Source organism: Tupaia chinensis, unplaced genomic scaffold (assembly GCF_000334495.1).
Source record: "Tupaia chinensis unplaced genomic scaffold, TupChi_1.0 Scaffold000041_1, whole genome shotgun sequence".
NCBI classification, from domain to species: Eukaryota; Metazoa; Chordata; class Mammalia; order Scandentia; family Tupaiidae; genus Tupaia; species Tupaia belangeri.
The window spans coordinates 179229-185861 of record NW_006159496.1 but is presented as its reverse complement, the minus strand read 5'-3'; the positions used below and the strand labels follow the sequence as shown (position 1 = coordinate 185861).

General features: G+C 52.7%; 1 pseudogene; it reads right to left on the bottom strand.

Moving 5' to 3' along the window:
* Positions 1 to 3979: 3979 nt before the first annotated feature.
* On the bottom strand, positions 3980 to 5116 carry LOC102480758 (putative monooxygenase p33MONOX; annotated as a pseudogene).
* Between the last annotated feature and the right edge of the window lie 1517 nt (positions 5117 to 6633).

Here is a 6633-nt window from a genome sequence, read left to right as displayed (position 1 = left end):
GCCCACCTGGAAGCCGGTCATGGAGTCTGCAGGCTGGGCAGCCAGAGGCAGAGTGCAGAGGAAAACCCCAGGTTAGGAAGGCAGGTGAAGGAGATGGGGTCTTGAAGGCCAGTGTCAGAGGTGGTGTCTGGGTCAGGCCTGGGAGAACCAGTAGAAGGGGGACAGTGACAGTCCTGCCCGTGGGTCGTGGGTCATGCTGACAGGGTGGCCTTCAGGTAGTGGGGCAAGGGTCTCACATTACCAGCCAGCCAGGGAGGCCGGCCCAGGAACTTCGGGCTTAAAGCTGGTTTTCTCAGGGCCGGCACGGTGGCGTGGTGGTTGAGGGTGGTAGACTCCCACATGGTTGACTGTGGTTTGAGTACCAGACCTGATGGTTTGCTTCCTCATTCTCTCTCTCTCTCTCCCTCTCTGGTCAAGTTAAAATAAGTAAGTAAATAAATAAAGTTAAGTAAAAAGAATTCTTTAGGAAAAAAAGCTGGCTTTCTCATAGCAGGACACTCAAAGCCACTCATGGGGAAACACTAACAGTGACAAAAAAAAGAAAAGAATAAAAAAGCCCGTTCTTGGTCCTTGTAGGACCTGGTGTCCCGATTGAGACAGAATTGTCTGTCCTGGTCCCACCGACCTTGGGGGGCCTCCAGATCGAATGGCCATGCCACCCTGCCCCGACCCTGGTGGGGACCCGAGCGGTGGGTGCTGGGTCTCAGCTCTTGGTAGAAAGACAAGTGGCCACAGCGGCTGCCTGCCTGGGCCAGGGCTGCTCCTGACCCTGCTCTGGCCTTGGTGCTGGTGAAGCTGCCCTCTGCACTGGAGGGACACCCACGTAGCCAAGGCCGCTGGTATGCAGAGCATGATGGGACGCGCACACGGTCACTGCAGCCTCCTCAGGGACCTGATGGCCTTTGCCCCACTGAGGGGACAGCCCTTGCCAGCCTGCTGGCAGGGATCAGATTTTGGGTTTGAGCACACTGATGGCTTTTGTCATAGGCTGTCTTTGGGGGAGAATCTTTAGGATTACCAAGAGAAAAGGGTGAGGTGACTGGAGGTGGCCAGTCCGCTGGTTTGGAGAGACAAGGCCCACCATGAATGCAGATGCAGTGGCTGCAGACAGAGACAGGGGTTAGCTCTGCAGACCAGGATCACCACAGCGCCTCTGAAGGACGAGTGTGTGCTTAGACAAAGATCACGTGGCCCGGGGAGAGCGTCCCCAGTGCGACAGTGGCGTGAGCCATCTAGGACACGCCTTGCTGCCCCGGATCCTGCCTCTGACAGGACCCACTGGCCTGAGGGCCTACTCTGTTATGTGGGCTCAGAGCAGAGGCTTGGAAACCTCTGGGCTCCGTAGGAGCCAGCCTGGAGGAAGGCAGGCGGTCAGTGGCAGGGCTAAGGACACACTTCCACGAGGCCTCAGAGGCAGGGATCCTCCACCCACGCTTCAGGCTGCTTGGCCTTGGCTCTGGGTGAGGGGGTTGAAGGAGAGTCCTGAGCCCAGGCTTGGGGACACAGGTTTACTGCATGGTTGGGCAGCCTGACAACCCACACTGGGGGTGGCATAGACACAGGGGCACAGCCGGGCCTGGGAGCCAGTCACAGAGTCTGCGGGGAGGACCTGGGAGTGGGCCCAGATCAGGGATCCCTGCCCACAGTCGACAAGTGACCAGACTCTGACCCTCTATCGTGCCAGCTGGGGAGCAGGCCCAGGGGCATAGCAGGTTGGCAAGCAGTGACCGCCAGCCTGTAGCTCATTCTGTCCTCCCAGAGGCAGGGCATGTGGAGTGACTCGGCCACCTGGGCAGGTGTCTTCACCTTTCGGAGGCTGCTTTTTCCCATCTGGAAAATGGGGGGCTTCAGTGTGTACGTAATCTGAGATGCTCCCCTCCAGGGTCCTCTCATGGACTGTGAGAGTAGGCAGGACAGCACCATGGCAGGGAGTATGCCTTTTCTGAGGTAGCTGGGTGCTCTCCACCACCGATGTCACCAGGCTCACCTCACCAATATGCCGGACAAGGAGGCTTCAGACACTTCATGGTTGGTTTTCATTGCCGGAGTGTGTGTGCACTTTGTAGGGAGAGTCCGAGACACAGACGCAGGGAGAGAGGGAAAGGGAGAGGGCGCCCCTCAATGGGATGTGGTCACGCCACAATCCCCTTCCTGTTTCTCTGTCCTGTAGAGATTGGAGCACTCACACACGTGCTCCCTCAAGCCAGGATTTGAACAGGGGTCTGCCAAGGTGGATGCGGCTCCCTTGACCCCTAGGTGTTGGGGCCAACCCCGAATATTTCATTTGTTTATTTATGTATTTATTTATTTACTTACTTACTCTTGTTACTATTTTGAGAGAGAGAGAGACTTTTGCTATAGGGCGTGTGTGTTCTCCAGAGAGACCAGGAGACAGAAAGTGAGGACTTCGTCTTCTGGCTTCATCTTGAGGGGTCTATCAGTCTACCCTCCTCAGTCCTCAGAGGTGCAGCGCCCTCACTCTCTGGCTGCTTTGGGGACCTTGCTTATGTCTTCCGTGATCTGCAGCTCCCCCACGTGCTCGTGTGTGGGTCTCTCCTTTATTGTCTTTGAGATTACGGTGCTCCCTCAACCTGAGGGTTTTCATCTTTCTTTCTCTCTTTCTTTTTTCTTCTTTTTTTTTTTTTTTTCCGAGAAAGTAGTAAGGATTTCTATTGTCCAAATAAGAGCTCATAAGAGATGATGCAAATAAGTTAACTGTTCTGGTCATTTTAGACTCCAGGGTTGCTTTATGGAAAAGTCAGCTCCTTATATAGACAAGATACGATCCCAAGCAGAAATCAGCAGGTGTCTGAGACAGTGCCCGACGATGACTGAGCGCGTCCACAGGAGGAGAGAAAGCAGCTTCCCTACTGCCTTCCGCAGTACGGCATGTGCTGGCTGAAGACGCTTCTGCAGGCCAACCCCGTAGCCTAGTGGTTAACAGGGTGGGTCCCACATAACCACGTGCCGTGCAAATCCCAACCCTGGTGGCTTGAAAAACAGATGGGATGTTAATCCTGACAAGATTGAAAAATGGAAGACAAGGGTTACTTCCTGTGCCACGGGGGTAGGGGAGGGTAGATTTCTCCCTGTCTCTGTCTCTCCCTCTGGCAAGCACGCAGGCCCTCTGGCAATAAAAAAAAAATGCTTCCATGTGGAAAAATTTTGAATTCTTCCACTCTCCCAAAACCGTTCCCATAACCTGAATAAGAAAATCACAGAAGGTGACACTAGGCTCAAGGCAAACTAGCTTCCATCTTCTTCACTGTGAAAAAGGCCAGCATCTATTAACCATGCTGAATCAGTAGAATGAATGTTCTCCTTAGGAGGCTTCCCGCCAAGTTGGAGTTACTTTATTTCATGTTAGAGTCCAGGAAAGGACACGCAAGACCAGTTTGTTCTGACACGCGAAGGGAGACGCCCTGCAACGGCACAGCTGGGGTACCCGGGACCAAAGGGCTGCAGGACAAAGCACTGCACTAGGTCGACCGAAGTCAGAGACTAGCTCGGCCTGGACGGGGTCCCCACCAAGCCTGGCTTTATCTGCAGGAGGTTTCGGGGTCCCCTGTCTGCAAGGCCGGAGCACAGCCAAGAGTGCGGCAGGGTCCAGAGCAGGGTGAGTGCCACCCTGCTGTCCTCTCACTCTGCGGTGGTAAGACAATCAAGAAGCCCGTGTTTTGCAAACACCACAAGCTTACCTGCCCAGTAAACAATGACCGGAGGTCTCGTCTAAGGCGAACGATGTGAAAACAGCATCGTCCTTCGCGTGCACTGCGGAGCCGATCCGGTCTAACCGTAAAGCAGCACAAGATGGCTTCCCACGGGACGGGCTTGCGCGGCTTCACAACCAATGACGTCTCCAGCTCTAGCCTCAGTTTAAGAGTTTTGACAAATATATACCTTTCCTGTGTCAGAGCCAAGGTGAGGGGAGGTGGGGTGCAAGACACCCTCTCCATAGGGCCCTGGGATGGAAAGAGCTCTAGAAGCCGGTGGGCGTGAGCACATTCAAGTCCCGGGGCCGGAGACTGTGCGTCCGTGGCGGTTGTTTCTTCCCGTCTGTCCTGTCACTGGGAATATCCAACTTGGGGGCTTGAAGGTTGCTGGATCCTTAGCCGTCCGGGTGACCTGGGCACGGGTCGGTTCCACTGGAGAGGGCTCTGGGCCCTGGGAGGGCTGGGTGGTATAGTGCGCTGCATCCGATTTCCGGAGTGATAGTGGTCCAAGAGGCTCCGCTGACCTGATGAGATCCTGCCCTCTCCCCACTTCCAGGATCCATGGTGCTAGGGTTTGGGCCAGGCAAGGCCGTGGGAGAAGCAGAGGGGAACAGCCTCTGGGCCTGTGCTTGGGGAGCAGTGCAGGGTGCAGCTGGGGGTGGGCTGGGCCGGTGCAGCTGCTTCTCTGCTCTCTCTCCACTCTGCAGCTTTAATCTGTGGAGTGCTTCTGCCACTCGAAGGTATTTTGGTCTCCTCAGTGGTAAAGGCCTTGTGGGTGTGAAGCCTGCATCTCTCAGCCCTGCCTGTTGTTCAAAATGCTGAATGCTGGGACCAGCAGTTAGTGTAATGGCTATGTCACTGGATTCCCATGTAGTCGACCACGGTTTGAGTCCCAGACCTGGTGGCTTAAACTCACGCCGGGCGCGTGTGTGTGCATGCCCAAGATCCTGAGAGGAGAATGGAGGAGACGGGATTGTGGCGTGGCCATCCCCCCTGGGGGGTGATTTCTTGCTTTCTGTCTCTCTGTCTCTCTCTGTCTTTCTGGTGAGTGCATGCACTCTATAGCAAAAACCTCTCAAAAAAAAAAAAAAAAGCTGAACGCTTTTCTGTGTCTGTTTCGCGACTAGAGAATTCATGATGACATATGTAGCTTTAGCTTTCACCACCGGGACTTTGTGGTGAAACTCTCAGTGGCTGATGACAGTGTCATGGCAGAGAAGGACATGCTGACCTCTCTTTCTCCCACCTAGGCCAGGTGCTGACATGCGCTCTGCGATCACTGGCCTCCAGGGGATGCTGTCCATGTCTGCAGGAGGAGTCACATGCACGGTACCCTCGAGGGCACCGTCATAGCTGAATGCCCAGTGGCACATCCCTGTGGGCAGGGACATCTTGCCTCGAGGCCCGCTCAGCTCAAGAGCACTGGAAGAGTGGGATCCCGTGGTTTTCCTACATAGAAATCCGAGCTGAGTCCCTGACACTGCAGTGAAGTGCCAGGACAGCTATGCCGACAGCCAGACGGCACTGAGGCACACTGCCCAGCTGCTGCCAATGGACAAAGCTTCCAGGAAGGTCCGTCCAGAGGTTCTGCTCTCCTGCTGCTGGGGAGCTGCCTGTGGCCCAAACCCAGCACTAACGAGGCTCGAACACCCACAGCTCCTGAGAGGCTGTGGCACAGTCCACACCCAGGCCGCAGTGAGCACAGAGGTGACACCAGGCGCCTGGGCCGCCAACCAGGGCACGCTGGCATCCCGTCGGCTGGCAGCCCTGGAGATAAAGCCCCTGCGGGTTTGAGTCTTTCATCAGTTCTGTAAGAACTGTTATTCTCTTGTTAAATAAGCTCCCTTATCGACCCTCATCACCATTCTATTGTCTCTTTCTGAAAATCAGACTAAACGTATATTAGACCATCTCAGTCTATGTCCTGTGTCTTTTTGTTTCTTTTTTTTTATATGTTCCATATTCTTGCCTCTCTTGCTATTTCTATTTAAAACAGCTAAATCTATTTATTAATTTTGGGACCAGCAGTTAGCATAATGGTTATGTTGCTGGACTCCCACGTAGTCGACCGTGGTTCGAGTCCCAGAGCCGGTGGCTTAAACTCAAGCCAGGCATGTGTGCATGTGTGCCCAAGATCCCGAGAGGAGAATGGAGGAGAAGGGACTGTGGCGTGGCCATCCCCCCTTGGGGGTGATTTCTCACTTTCTGTCTCTCTGTCTCTCTGTCTCTCTGTCTCTCTGTCTCTGGTGAGTGCACGCGTCTTATAGGAAAAACCTCTCCAAAAAAAAAAAAATAGTACAAATCTATTTACTAATTTTCTCCTACGCTATGTCTGATCTGTTTTTAGAATACCTATTGATTTGCTTTCATGTATAATCATATTTCTCATTTATTTTTATCTTTTCAAATATATCTGTTTTGATCAACCTTTTTATTTATTCATGCATTAAATTTCCTTTTTTTGAAAAAAAAATCTCTTTCATTATAAATATTTTACTTTTTCTGAAGTTAATAATCATGATATCCGAAGCACTTGGGGTCTGATTTCTGCTGTTTGTTGTTTTGCTGACTCTTCTTGGTGTTTTGGTCTGCATTTGCACACTGATTTTGGATTGTGGACTCAGCATGGCTGGTACTAGAGTGGGAGAACCCAAGGATCCTAGACAATCGAGCCCCGTTGAGAAACCGTTAGATCATTTGGATGAAACGTTTATGGAAAGAAATACCTGTTGTCCAGCACACAGTGCAACGGTTTAAATATGCCCCCCAATTTGGGTGTTAAGTTGCTGTAAAGAGATCGAGAGGGTGAAAAGTTAATCAGACTATGGGAGTCCAGTGACATAGCCATTACACCGACTGCTGGTCCCATGGACCCGACAATCTTTCTGTTGGGCATATATCCAAAGAAAATAAAAATAAA